This window comes from Tenrec ecaudatus, chromosome 1, assembly GCF_050624435.1.
Source record: "Tenrec ecaudatus isolate mTenEca1 chromosome 1, mTenEca1.hap1, whole genome shotgun sequence".
In the NCBI taxonomy this organism is placed as follows: Eukaryota; Metazoa; Chordata; class Mammalia; order Afrosoricida; family Tenrecidae; genus Tenrec; species Tenrec ecaudatus.
The window spans coordinates 8012611-8027466 of NC_134530.1; positions in this window are offsets into that span (position 1 = coordinate 8012611).

Below are 14856 nucleotides of genomic sequence, written 5' to 3' on the forward strand. Positions count from 1 at the left end.
TATTTTCTAAATACACAAACATTTGAACTATATTTCCATTCCAAATATTTAATTTACATTTCTGATACCATTGATTAAGAGAGAATTTTTTGGTTACATAACAAGAAACCGTTGAATTCCACCAGAAAAATAATTGGGGGTTTGTATTTATAACATATATGATGTAGTGGAGTGCATAAAAAAGGGGGGAGTGTCAAATAACATGGAAATGACCTTACAGGGCCAGAGAACTAACAATCTATTCTGTCCTGGGATAAGAACGACAATACATGCATTAGGTTAATGAGGACTTTTGTAGATGGAGCCTCCAGGGAGACATTAACTGCCAATAGCATGTATACGGCATTGCACTTAAAAGCTTCTTTCCGTGTAAGGAGGGATAATACGTGATCATATTGCCAGAGATGATCTTTTTAGCTCCGGAACGTAGTGGTTCACAAAGACCTTCTGCCTTTCCAGAGTGTAGACCTCCTCTTTTCTACGTCCAGAGTAGATGCCAGCCACTCATCCTTGAGGATGCCAGCCAGGTAACTAAAGTCCATTAGTTCATGTTTTGCAAGAGGGGCAGGTGTTTGGCTACAGGAAAATCCAGGAACACATACATGTGAATAAGGTCAGTGCAGGGAAAAGGAGGACTCTCAGGGGAAACTTTTTGTTTGTAATTTTCTGGTCAAATGTCTTTGTATGTTTACATGGCTGTCAAAAAGGTCACCGATCCTTTTCATCCCTTCCTCTGCCCCTAAAATCAAGATGATTTTGCAGCTGAGCAACAGCCAAACCTTTGAAAACAATGAGGACTGTTACAAAATTCCATGGCATTGACTAGAAATCTGTGTTTGCACAGATAGATGGAGACAGTGGCGGAAACAGCAGGTGCAAAGTTGGAGCAATGAGTAGCATGGCCCAGGGCCGTACTGTGTTTCCTTCTGTGGAGCGTGGGTCATCATGAGTTAGAAATCATTCAAGGACAACAAACAACAACGCGGTTACAGTGAAAGAAGAGGGCTTGTGATCTTCTTCTCACCCGCTTCATTCTTAGTGCATGTTTGTATCATCACTAATGTGTGTCTCTGATCTCCAGGGAATGACAGTATGTCCCAAGTTGACTAATCAGGATGCCACCCAGGTTTATCATGTTGTGATTTTTCTAGCTAAATACTTTAAAGAAACACATACTCATAGATATTGAAATAATAATAGAACTATACATTGTAGTTATATTTTCTTTTTAAAAAGAATCAAACGCAGAACGTACATTTCTCACATTCCCTTTATTCTTCTATCCTTTTTCACAAGAGAATCTATGTCCCTTGCTTCTAGTGCTGTAGAATTTTCCAGAACACACATCTAATTGTCTTTTTCCTTGATCTCTTTATCAGAGGCATCAACAGTGGAGCACCCAGAAACCACACAGTCATTGCAGAGTTCATTCTCCTGGGACTCACAGATGATCCAGAACTCCAGACCATCATTTTTACCCTGTTCCTGATGATGTATCTGGTCACTGTTCTTGGAAACCTGCTCATGGTCTGGATTGTCATCTCTGACTCCCACCTGCACACACCCATGTACTTCTTTCTCTCCCTTCTCTCCTTCACTGACATCTGTTTAAGCACAACTACCATCCCAAATATGTTGATGAACATCCTTACACAGAGCCAGATCATCACTTTTGCAGGCTGCCTCAGCCAGATATTCTTTGGCCTGGTTTTTGGTGCTTTTGAAAATTTTCTCCTGGCAGCAATGGCCTATGACCGCTATGTGGCCATTTGTTCCCCACTGAGGTACACAGTCATCATGAATCCCTGCTTCTGTGGCCTGCTCATGCTGCTTTCCATGGTAACTAGTTTAATGCTTGCTCTGCTGCACAGTCTGATGATTTTGCATCTGTCTTTCTGCACAGACCTGGAAATCCCTCAGTTTTTCTGTGAACTTGCTCAGCTCCTCAAGATTGCCTGCGCCAGCACCCTCATTAACAACATCCTCATCTACTCTGTTACTTTCATTTTTGGAGGTATTTCTCTGTCTGGGATCATATTCTCTTACACCAAAATTTTCTCCTCAGTTTTGAAGATTTCATCATCTAGTGGGAAGTATAAAGTGTTTTCCACCTGTGGGTCTCACCTGTCAGTGGTTTCACTCTTCTATGGGACTGGTGTTGGTGAGTATATAAGTTCTTTATGTGCACAGACTTCCAGACAAACGGCAGTCGCCTCGGTGGGTGATGTACATTGTAGTGCCCCAAATGATTAACCCTTTCATCTACAGTCTGAGGAACAAAGACATAAAGGTGAGCTTGAGAAAATGCCTTATTAGGAAACCATTTTTGTAATGATTGTACCATCTCTGGAAATGTATTGGTTGCTAAGATCTGCCTGTCATAATCCCTTCTTGGGCATCAGTGTCATTCACCTTCTGGTTTATTTCATCAAATGACATCATATTTTCATATTGTTCTAGGTCATAGTAGGCTATTTCATCATGCTCAGTGATGAGTCCTCTGGGATTAAGAATTAAGAGACAATCAGACACTTCTTTGCTCAAAAAATCAAAAGAGCTGTCTTTCTTTTGAAAGAAATTTAGAGAATTTACCCACCATGGTGGCTCATCCTAGGCGTAATTTTCCTCATTGGCTCGAGGCGACTGTTGGAGCTGCCGCTATACCACCACAGAGAGAATGGAATTCCTGCCCCAAGGAAAGTTACTGTCTCTCTTAGGCTTGTTTGAATAATGTGCTCAACAGAGCCATCAGAAGCCATGTGTCTGGTAGGATAAGGGTTTGATCTCAGTATCCCATATCTACCTCCTACTTTCATAACCTTGGAATATCACTTCAACGATGAAGGGTAGCTGTTACATTTATTGAATAAAGGTAATTTGAAGAGTTATTTAGTTGATGGGTATTGCTTGGTATTATGGATATTATGATCTGGGGTTTGAAACCATGTTATAAATAGGATATCTACAAGTTGTTGCAAGAAAAACTGCTTTTCTTTTAAATTTCAGCGAATAATAAACTCAGCATAAAACTTATTTTAAAGGAGGGAACATTTGAGGTTTCACAGAGGAGTGAAATTGAGTGTATCTCCAGACAACAGTTATCCCAGATAACGTCAGGCACTCTACACCGGAGATCTTGTATGTCTTTCGATTTCTTTTACTCTTCCTGAGACCAAATACATTCCATACTCTTATGCTATAGATTTGGGATTTATTCCAAATCTTAATGACTGTATATAATCAAAAAAAGACCAATTCCATTGCCATCGAGTCAATGATACCTGTTAAAATCCTCTCTCTGGATTTCTGAGGCTATGACTCTATGGCAGTCGAGAGCCCTTGCTTTCTCCTGCAGCGCTGCTGGTAGTGTGGAGCTGTCGACCATGTGGATCGCAGCCCAATGTGTATCACCAAAGAAGCAAGGCTCCCCTAATGACCTTATGGAGGATTTTATTTTAATCTGTAAATATTTATTGGAGTCGATAATCTCATTTTTGTTCCACTGAAAACCTCCTGGCTTTGAACTAGAGAAAACCCTTGCAGTTAGCAGTCAGGTGCTTACCTTACAATGCCACCAGACGAACATCATCCAAGGTGCCATCATTTTTAATAAGTTCATTTTGAGACCCTGCTGTACTCTAGTCTGAGAATCATGGCTTTCCTGGGGGGAGACAGGAAAAAATATATAGACTCTAGAATATGAAAGCCTTTCCGCATTTTATGCACTAAAGGATTATGCACAATGTGATGTGCAAACCTTGTCTGCATTTCTTTAAAAATAGTAATATTAGGACAAATATAAATTCATTGCTAGCTTAAGAAATAAAATGTCATCAATGTCAACATAGCATCCAGTTGTTCTGCCTCTCAATCACATCACACTTTTTGACTCCAGTATTGATTGATTGCCTGCATTTCATTTTGATTATTTCTTGAATGCTTTTTATTCATTGAGTCTTATACAACTATTAAGAATTGTGATCATACTGGTATTTTCATAAAATGTAACTGCATCATTTTATAACCCTGTTGAAGCCATATTCCTGCTGGAATAATGGTTAAGCATTAGGCTGCTAAATGAAAGATCAACAGTTCAAAATTCCAGATGCTCTGTGGGAAAAGATGAAACTTTCCATTCCTATAAAGAGTTACAGTCTTAGAAGCTCACAAGAATAGTTTGACCTTACTCATTTGGGGCGCTATGAAATGCAACAACTGAAATAACATCACGGAACTAAATTTTATCAGACTTCTATGTATGCACTACAATCTACCTAACAAATGGGTTGCTTTTATATTTGGGAAGAAAGTCTTTCCATTTATTCATTTTATCATTTATTATTTTTGTGGAAAATACACATAATATAAATTAGCATCACTAAAAAGTGATATTACACATACACTGCTTTAATTACTTGATCTATGTTGCACAGCCTGTACGACTATCTGGATCCAGAAATATTTCATCACCCTTAAAGGAATCCCGTACCTACAACCACTCTCCTGTCTACTCTAGCCACTAAACCGGTCACCACTCCCCACTGTCTCTCTAGATTTCCCCAGTCTGAGTTTCTGTATTAATAAAATTTTATAATATGTGGACTTTTGTGTTTGTCTTCTTTAACTTATCATAATATTTTCAAGGCCCATCTACATATATACATATATATACATACATGCTCACAGAAACATATGGAGACTTGGATAAGGAGAGTGAACTACGCTGTGTACAATAGAACAAACAGTACTGATACAGCTATATAACAGTACTTCATTCCTTTTTCTAGTGGTATTATATACAATTACATGTCTGTACCCCACATCATGTATCCAAATATCTGTTGATTGGCATTTAAGAAGTTTTAATTGTTTAACATGTATTTCTATATAATATCCTGTGTGGACATATGTTGTCATAACTACAAGCAGTAAGTACATCTAGGCATGAAATCACTATGTCCAAAGTTAACCCTATATTTATGCATTTGATAAACAGGCAAATTATTTTCTAATGGTGCTGTATCTTTTTATATTCCCACAAGCATTGTATAAGTTTCACCAATGACTGGTCCCTCTGAGAACTTGTTCTAAGTCCTCAAAGGTAGTCTCGCCATCTTCAATTCCAAGCAGCATTTTGGCTGTACTGTCCATTGTTTAAGCTCTCAGTATCTGGCAATACTTCAAAGCGATTCCTAAGTGTTCAGCAGCTTCTTCCTCCATAGCTGGGAGCAGAGGACTCCTTTGCTGTCTGTTCTTAGCCTGGACGCTCTGCTGACACTTGTTCACAGTGGGAGCCTGGCTGGCCTTTGAAATGACAGTGTCCTATCTTCAAACATCAAAGCAATGCACAAGCCACCACCAGAAGACAAACTGACAGACAATTAGTGAGGGACATTTATTAACAACTATGAAAGATCTTTGCAACATGTCCTGCACGAACAACTGTATCATTTGTCACTTGCATGACAACATGTTCGCTTCCTTAGTACACATTTTAGTCATGAATTTTGTCTCTGAGTTCTATGTGGACATGGCAGTGAATTATAAAGTCTAGATGTGAAAGTAAAGAATGTTGTGTGAGTTAGAACCCACTGATATAGTTTCTCATTACCAATGGAAATGCTCATGTGCCCCTCCTGAAATCAAAATTCCTGTTAGGGTTAAAATGATTCCTATATGGATTTTACAGAGCTCTGTAGGTAGAGCGCCCTAGAAATTAAACTGCTAACCATAATTTCAGTAGTTTGAGCCCACTAGTTGCTCTATCAGCCCACTAGTTGCTCTATCAGCCCACTAGTTGCTCCATCAACCCACTAGTTGCTCTATGAAGGTGTGTGCTATGAAGATTTGAAGTCATGGAAACTCAAAGGGACAGTTTTACTCTCTCCACTAAGGCTGCTGTGAGTTCCAGGAGACTGTCTAGCTGGGAATTATAATATCCTTAAAAGAGACTTCTTGGTGCTATTATGTTAAATAGGGTTAGGGAATAGGAATGGGGCAAATCACAGCAATTTCAATTCCAAGCCAAGAACAGCTGGGGTCTAGACCTTGGTGTGGGGCAAAAGCAGGACTAAGAGTCACAGAGGTTTTTCGAGCAGTTGGGGACAGTCCCTGGGAGTATGATGTTTCACTTTCTTGTGGTCTTTTAGGATTGCAGTGTAGGGTTGGGATTAACGCTAATGGAATGATTTGGTCTGTGAGAATTTAATTCCTGTATTCTTAATATTTAGGTTGCTTCTCAGCTAGATGGCCACATGTTTATCATCAAGCTTTTAAGACCCCAGACATTACTGTCTTTTGATAGCCAGAAAAGTGGGTGAAGGGTGACAGAGAATGATTTGAGATATGAAAATAATCATCTACAACTTAGCAAGGGTTCATGAGGAGGGCACTTAGGGAGAGAGTGGAAAAGTGAGGAGTTGATGTCAAGGACTCAAGGTAAAAAATGCTGTGAAACTGATGATGGCAACATATGTGCAGATATGCTTGACACAATTGATAAATGTATGGATTGTGGTAAGATATGTAAGAGCCCCTAATAAGAGAATTTAATGATATTAATAATAGATTTAAGTTAATTATCTTAAAGGAGAATATATCTGGTGGTTCAGGTCAGAGAGGATGGGTTTGGTTTTGTTGGAATTTGTAAAGACTTACATGGATGTGGGGGCTTGGGGTTTATTTCTGCCACCTACCTAGATGGTCTAGGAGGGACGGATTAGGCAGTAGCCTACTCCCAGGGCAGGTTGTTGATGTGAGTGGCTTGGGGTGCTGACCAGGAGCTCATGTCTTGTGACAGCTGAGTGATTGGTAGCTCAGCCTGTGTAGTATCTCAAGGAGTAGGAGCCTCTGAACTCTGGGTTGCATTTTGGGCCCTGTAATATGCTTACATTCCCTGTGTGAAACCTATAGTGGCATTTCTACATGTTTTTCTCTGGTAATACCTTGCTAATAGGTCAGGTGTGTATTTTCAACCAACACAGAGAGGGGGAAAATGCCTGGAAGGGCTATGCTTCCAGGTGTCCATGCAGAAATGACCTCAGGGAGGAGTTAGATATGGCAAGGGCGCTGGAGCTCCCCCAGCTTGTGAACTTTAGGAAGTTCTGTTGGTTGGCTCATTCACCATTGACACCAGCTCTGCGTTGCCCAGTACAGACACCCTCATCAAGCTTGGTAGGCTGTGGGAGATACTGCTGCGAATGAATTGGACTGGGGATTTCTTGGATTGGACTGAGAACCAAGTGTATTTGTGATTATATCTATCCCAGGCTAGCTATGCAGAGCAATGTCCCTGCAGCTTGGCCAGTCAGCTTCCCTAGTTAGCTCTGGGGAAAATTTCATCCAGACTAGGGTTGGGGAACTGAACGCCTCCGCTTTGTGGCAAGGACAAATGACAGAGGGAAATCTCTTGGACACTGAATATGGGAGACCAACGAAGAATTTATGCATTTAAATTATAGCCCTGGAGGAGAATATGGAAAGTGCCATGGACTGCTAACAGGACAAAGAGATGAGTATTGGAAGAAGTAACGCCAGTGTGTGCCTTAGAGGCAAGGATGCAAAACTTCTGCTTACCGCCTTTGGTGATATTGTCAGGAAAGAGCATTCTCTGGAGTAGGACGTTATGTCGTGTAAAGTGGAGAGGAGGCAAAGAGAGGAGGGCCCTTGAGGAGATGAATGGACACAGTGGTGGCATCCACGGGCTCAGTCATAGGAACCATTGTGAGGATGGTGCCAGATCGTGCAGTGTTTCATTCTGTTGTTCATATGGTCACTCTGGTTGGAGCCTACACGACGGCAATAAACAAGGAGAAGAAATTTTGGATATTTAGACTTCTGGGATACAAAGCCTGCAGATCACCTGGGACATCTCACTTAGTTGGTTCTCCTTTCTCAAATCAATTTCACTGCCATTGGGTTTATACTGGCTCATGTATACCCTATAGCAAAGGGGAGAACGACCACTGTGGATTTCTTAGAAGACCATAGAAAGCTCCATCTTGCCCGAATGCGTAGATAGTGGATTTGAACTGCTGACTTTCCAGTTGGCAGACCAACAGGTAACTCATTGAAAACTGGGCTTCTTAGTCCCCTATGAGGGTGTGGAATACATGATCATCTTTCCTGAGATGACATCAGACCTTTCTTTCTGGAGGATTTACCTCAGTTCCTCTTCATCCTTCCTCAAGATAACATCTGTCTCCCATGGTGTTGCTATAGCTAGCAGTTGGTCAACCATACATTTGATTGTCTCGTCATTCAAATTTTCCATCAGATTAATAATTGTAGGATCCAGAAACCAAATATATGTTTCAAAGTTCTTTCTCCTTGGACTAACAGAAGATCCGGAACTGCTGCCTCTCCTCTTCACCATGTTCCTGACCATGTATATGCTAACAGTATTTGGACATCTGTTCATTGTTCTGTCAACTATGACTACCATCTGCACACCCCATGTTCTTCTTTCTCTCCAAATTTCCCTTGAATCACATCTGTGTAAGAACCACTACCATCCTCAAATTGCTAATGAACAAATGTCCTGAACATCCTGAGCAAAACTTACATAAGACAGCTCAAAAAGATTATGTTTGTCTTGATTTCTACTTTGTTGGTAAATTTTCTTCTTGCAGTAATGGCTTACTATTATTATGTGTGCTATGTAGCCATACGTTATCCACTGCAGTACACCGTATTATAGATTCCTGCATATGTGGTCTCCTCATTCTGCTTTCCTTGGTCATTAGAATGACAGATGCCCTTATCTATAGTTTGATGGTTTTTGATGTATCCTTCAGCTCAAACCTCATAATCCTTTAGTTCCGCTGTGAGTTTCTTGGATATTAAAGCTAGCTTGTGTCAGTGCCTCTATTGATAGTACATTGTTTTGTTTTTTAGTTTGCATTTTACGTTGTATTTCCCTCTCTGAAATCATATTCTCTTGACACTAAACTTGTACCCTCTATATTGAGGAGTTCCTCAGCTGGTGCAATGTATAAAACTGTCTACCCATGTTGATCTCACTTATCATTGTTTGTTATTCTTTAACACAGGTGATTGTTACCTTATGGTGAAAATGTTTTTGCAGAGGAAATTGAAGGAGGGTTATCCTGATAGCCCTACTTGCAATCAAATGAATTCTTGTAACATCGACAGCGCAGAAAATACAGAGAAAACTAAGAGGCCACAATATCACACAGAGAACCATCGGGGTCATGTGGCCACAGGCCAAGGAGTTCCTGGAGCCCCAAGCTCATCCTGCAGCTGACAGCGGCCATGAACGCATTCTCCTCCAGGGCCTTTGAGCTTTCACACTGCTGCTGCTGCTGCTGCTGCTGTTGCTACTTGGTTTCTGATTTATAACCTTCAGAACTGGGCGACCATAAACTTACCTTTAAAGCAGCCAAATAATTGTATTAGAAAGAAACTATACTCTTTTCATAACAATGAGAGTAGGATCATGTGCACTTCCTTTCTAAAAATAATTTTATTGTCATACAATTCACATATCATACAATTAAGTAATTCAATCATATTTAAAAGAGATAGAATCACCATCACAACTAATTTTTAAAAGTTTGTTCTTTCTTATACTTATTGTTATTAGTTCCACATTTCCCCCTAACTTCTTTAGACTACCCAAAGAACCATTAATTCCACTACTGCCTATGTAGATTTGTGCAGGGGATCTGCCATGGGCTCAGTCTGACTAGAAATTGTGCAGATGTAGTTTATGCTCTCACTGTCCTCTATAGTCTTCTACGAATTGGGTGTTCCAATTTTAGCTCTGATAAAATTTATCCCCTTCGCCAGATTTCAATTTTGTAATTGTAATCTTTGGATCCCACAAGCTGGTGAGCTTCTTCCATATAGCCTGATTGACTCCTTGTTTAGATGGCTGCTTCTTTGAATACATGCTTTTAAGACCACCGGAGCTATTCAGATTGACAGCTGGGCACCATCTACTTCCTTTATCACACTTTTCTGTAGCAGCCTTATCTTCAGTGATCATTTTATGAGGTTAGCATCAATTAGAGCCATGTTATCAGAGCTAACTGTTCTTGAATTGGGTCTAGAACTGGGTAGAAACACAGACTCTGTTTGTTCCTCCCTGAAGATTGAACAGTTCAGATTTACTTTGGTGGCAATTATACGACAATGTCAGCACAATATAAGATCAATTGTATCAATAGCAACTAGAAGACAAGCAGCACCAAACAAACAGAACACACACAGGAAGGCAGAAAGCAGAAGGAAAAAAAGTACTGAAAGTAACAGGAAAGCAAAAACCCACATAATCAAAGAAGTAAAGCAATGTCAATCAGCCCCCCCTGGGGTTAATTTATTGCCTTATTATCATCATTAATCTTCCCAATGACCCAGCACCCAAGACACTGTCAGTATGAGGAGAGTAAGTGAATATACTTCCACCTGAGCTGTAACACACAAGCTTTGCCTTATGTAGTTTATCTCCTATTAGTTCAGGGTCTGATGACCCCTAGTATGGGGAATGATGTTGGGGGAGCATTCTGGATCAATTCTTCCTACGGAAGATCCTTGATCAATGGATCAGAACCTGTTGTGCCACTGAAACGTAGGCATAGAGGTATTACATATATGGTGATCCTTGGCTGCTTTCCTTTAAACACTCACTGAGCCAGGGGTTCCCCCAAGGCCCAATGACTGCCACTTCCACCTTGCTGGGGCAGCCATTGTCTGCTTCATCTCCTAGCCAACAACCTCAGTCCTCTGTCCAAAGGTGCAGGAAGTTTAGAGGCATGGTTCCCTTTATCCAGCAGTGCCTCTATGTGAGGTTCCTTTGGTGTAGCCACTGTGCTGTGTGCCTTGCTGCCTGCAAGTCCAAGCTCCATGATCCTCATGGTTTAGTCTATGGAGTGGTTCACTGAAGGTTGGGTAGAAGATACTCACATTGTGCACCCCCAGAAAATAAAATTCGGTCCATTGTCCCTCTCTGCTCCCTACAGCTATGACTTAGTATTCCTCCCTTCTATGAGGTTCATTTTTCCCATACTCGCGAACATACATGCCAGCATCTCCTCTACAATGCAGATGGTCCCCTCTCCTGGTGTTGGATTGATTTCTGGAAAGAGTCTCCTTCAGGTCTTGTGGGGGCCCATCAATCTGCTAAAGCCTTGTTTACATGTAGTGTAGCCTCACTGTTAAAGGAGTGACACCAATCAATGCGGGGTCTCCTCCTTCAATTTGCCTATTGGGAAGTGCGCTATAAGGCGATGATGTTTGGTCCATGGCCAGTAGAGTGCCTTCTCTCTTTTGTTCAGAAATTGATACCTGAGATTTGTTTAATTGGTGTTTCTTTTATAGTAGTGGTCTTATACAATATTTGTCCTTTTGTGATTGATTTATTTAACTCAGCATACATATTTTCCGGTCTTTTGGTGTCCTTTGGTGTTTCATGCTTTCATCGCTGTTCTTAAGGGAAGTGTAGTATTCCATTGTGTCTATGTACCAGTTGTTTCTTTATCCATTCTCCCACTGTTGGGCATTTGGTCTCCTTCCAGTTTCTTGCTATTGTGAACTGTGTTGCTCTGAACATGGGAAAGCACAACTCCACTCCTGATTTGTATCTTATTTCTTTACGGTACATGCTTAACAGTGGTATTGATTAATCCAGTTCCAGTCTCAGAAACTCACAGGGAGAAGTAATATACTGACATATAAGGTTACTATGAGTCATTATCAACTCAGTGGCAATGGCAGGGAGATAAGTATATTTAGAAAGCTATTTTCTAAATACTCAAACATTTGAATTCTACTTCCATACCTAATATTTAATTTGCATTTTCTGAGACCATTGATCAAGAGAGAATTCTTTGGATATCTAAAATGAAAACATTGATTTCCAATAGGAAAATGATTTTGGTCTATGTTTCTAACATGAAAGATATACTGGAGAGCAGAAATAGGGAGTGTCAAGTAATGTGTAATTGACCTCAAAGGGTTAGAGAATTAACAATATAACTGTCCTGGGATAAATGAGGCAATGCATGTGTTGGCTTAATGAGGCCCTTTGGATATTCAGCATCCAAGGAGACAGAAACTGCCAATAACATGCATATGACTTTGTACTTAAATACTTCTCCCCCTGTAAGGAGGGATAATAAATGACCATGTTGCCTGAGATGATCTTTTTTACCTGGGAACACAGGGCTTCACAGAGAACATCTGTCTTTCCTGATGGTAGACATCCTCTTTTCTGCATCTTTGGTAGATGTCAGCCATTAATCCTTGAGGATGCCACCCAGTTAACCTAAAGTCCTTTTGTATATGTTTTACAAGTGTAGCAGGTGTTTGACTACAAGAAAATCCAAGAATATATGCATGGGATTAAAGTAAGTGCAGATAAAAATTGGAGCTAGGACTCTCATAGGAAACTTTTTTGTTTGTAATATTCTGATCATGTGTCTGTGTTTCTTTACATGGCTGTCAAATAAGTCACTGATTCTCTGGGTCTCTTGCACTGCCCATAAAATCAAGATGATTTTACGGTTGAGCAACAGCCAAACCTTTGAAAACAATGACAAATGTTATGAAATTCCATGACCTCGACTAGGACTCTAGGGTTGCAGAGATAGCCTGAGACAGTGGCTGAAACAACAGGCCCAAGACTGGGGCAACTAGTAGGATGGCCAAGGACCCTGTTGTGAGTGGGTCACTGTGAGTTGGAACTGATTTGATAACACCAAACAACAATGTGATTGTGGTGGAATAAGAGGGCTTGGAATCTTATTCTAACCCTCTCCATTCTGAGGGTATCTATATTACCACTAATATGTGTCTCTGATCACTAGGGAATGACATTGTGTCCTAAGTTGTCTAATTAGGATGCCACCTGGGTTTACAGTGTTCTATTTTTTAAAGGCTAAGTACTTTAAATGAATACATAATCATGGCTATTGAAATAACAATAAAAGTATGCATCTAGTCCTTTTATGAAGAAATGTATTTTTCTTTTTTTAAAGGATTCAAAAAACAAAACCAGAAGGTCGGCTTTTGACATTCACTTTGTGCTTCTATTCCTTGACATAAGAGAGAGTCTGTGTCCATTATTTCTGCTGCTTTTGAAGTTTTCGGGAACACACATCTAACTGTGTTTTTTTCTTGATCTTTCCATCAGAGGCATCAATGGTACAGCACCCAGAAACCACACAGTCATTGCAGAGTTCGTTCTCCTGGGACTTACAGATGATCCAGAACTTCAGCCCATCATTTTTAGCCTGTTCCTGATGGTATACCTGGTCACTGTCCTTGGAAACCTGCTCATGGTCTGGGCTGTCATCTCTGACTCCCACCTGCACACACCCATGTACATCTTTCTCTCCCATCTCTCCTTTACTGACATCTGTTTAAGCACAACTACCATCCCAAAGATGTTGGTGAACATTCACACACAGAATCAGACCATCACTTTCACAGGCTGCCTTAGCCAGATTTGCTTTGTCATGGTTTTTGGTGCATTTGAAAATTTTCTCCTAGCAGCAATGGCCTATGATCGCTATGTGGCCATTTGTTCCCCACTGAGGTACACAATCATCATGAATCCCTGCTTCTGTGGCCTGCTCATGCTGCTTTCCATGGTAACTAGTTTAATGCTTGCTCTGCTGAACAGTCTGATGATTTTGCATCTGTCGTTCTGCACAGACCTGGAAATCCCTCAGTTTTTCTGTGAACTTTCTCAGCTCCTCAAGATTACCTGCTCCAGCACCCTCATTAACAACATCCTCATCTACTCTGTTACTTTCATTTTTGGAGGCGTTCCTCTGTCTGGGATCATATTCTCTTACACCAAAATTGTCTCCTCTGTTTTGAATATTTCATCATCTAATGGCAAGTATAAAGTGTTTTCCACCTGTGGGTCTCACTTGTCAGTTGTTTCTCTATTCTATGGGACCAGTGTTGGTGTGTACATAAGTTCTTTATTTACACAGTCTTCCAGAAAATCGGCAGTCGCCTCAGTGATGTACATTGTGGTGCCCCAAATGCTGAATCCTTTCATCTACAGTCTGAGGAACAAAGACATAAAGGTGAGCTTGAGAAAACTCTTTGTTAAGAAATCTTTCTTGTAATAATTGTATCATCTCTGATAATTTATTGATTACTCAGAACTGCCTGTGATAATCCTTCCTTGAGCTTCAGCATCTTTTCACACTCAGCTTCATTTCAGCAAATAATAAGATAGTTATAGTTGTTCTAGGTAATAGTAGGCTATTTCAAATTCTACAGTTATGAAGCATCTACATTTCATTGAAATACTATTATTATGACAAAATATAAATCCACCGCATGCTTGAAAAATAAAGCATCAACACAGCATCCAATTGTACTCCCTCTCAGTCTCAGCATACATCTGCCTCCAGTACTGACTGGTGGGCTGAATTCAGGTTTGCTTATTTCCTTGATGCTCTTCGATTCATTGAATCTTAAACAACTACTAGTATTTGTGAACACGCCAATATTTTCATAAAATGAAACTGCATCATTTTATCATCCTGCAGAAGCCTTATTCCTGGTGGATTAATGGCTAAGCGTTAGGCTGCTAACTGAAAGGTCAACAATTCAAGTCCCAGATGCCCTGTGGGAGAAAAATGAGACTTCCTATTCCTATAAAGAGTTATAGTCTTGGAAGGTCACAGAATAGTTTGACCCTATGAAATGACAGAATGGAAATGACACCAAGAAAGTAAGTTTTATCATATTTTTATGTATTTTGTTACATTCTTCCCAACTAATTGGATGTTTTTATACCTCGTTAGAAAGTCTCAGCATTTATTCATTTATTATTTCATGGCTAAATACACATTATATTAATTAGCATCACCC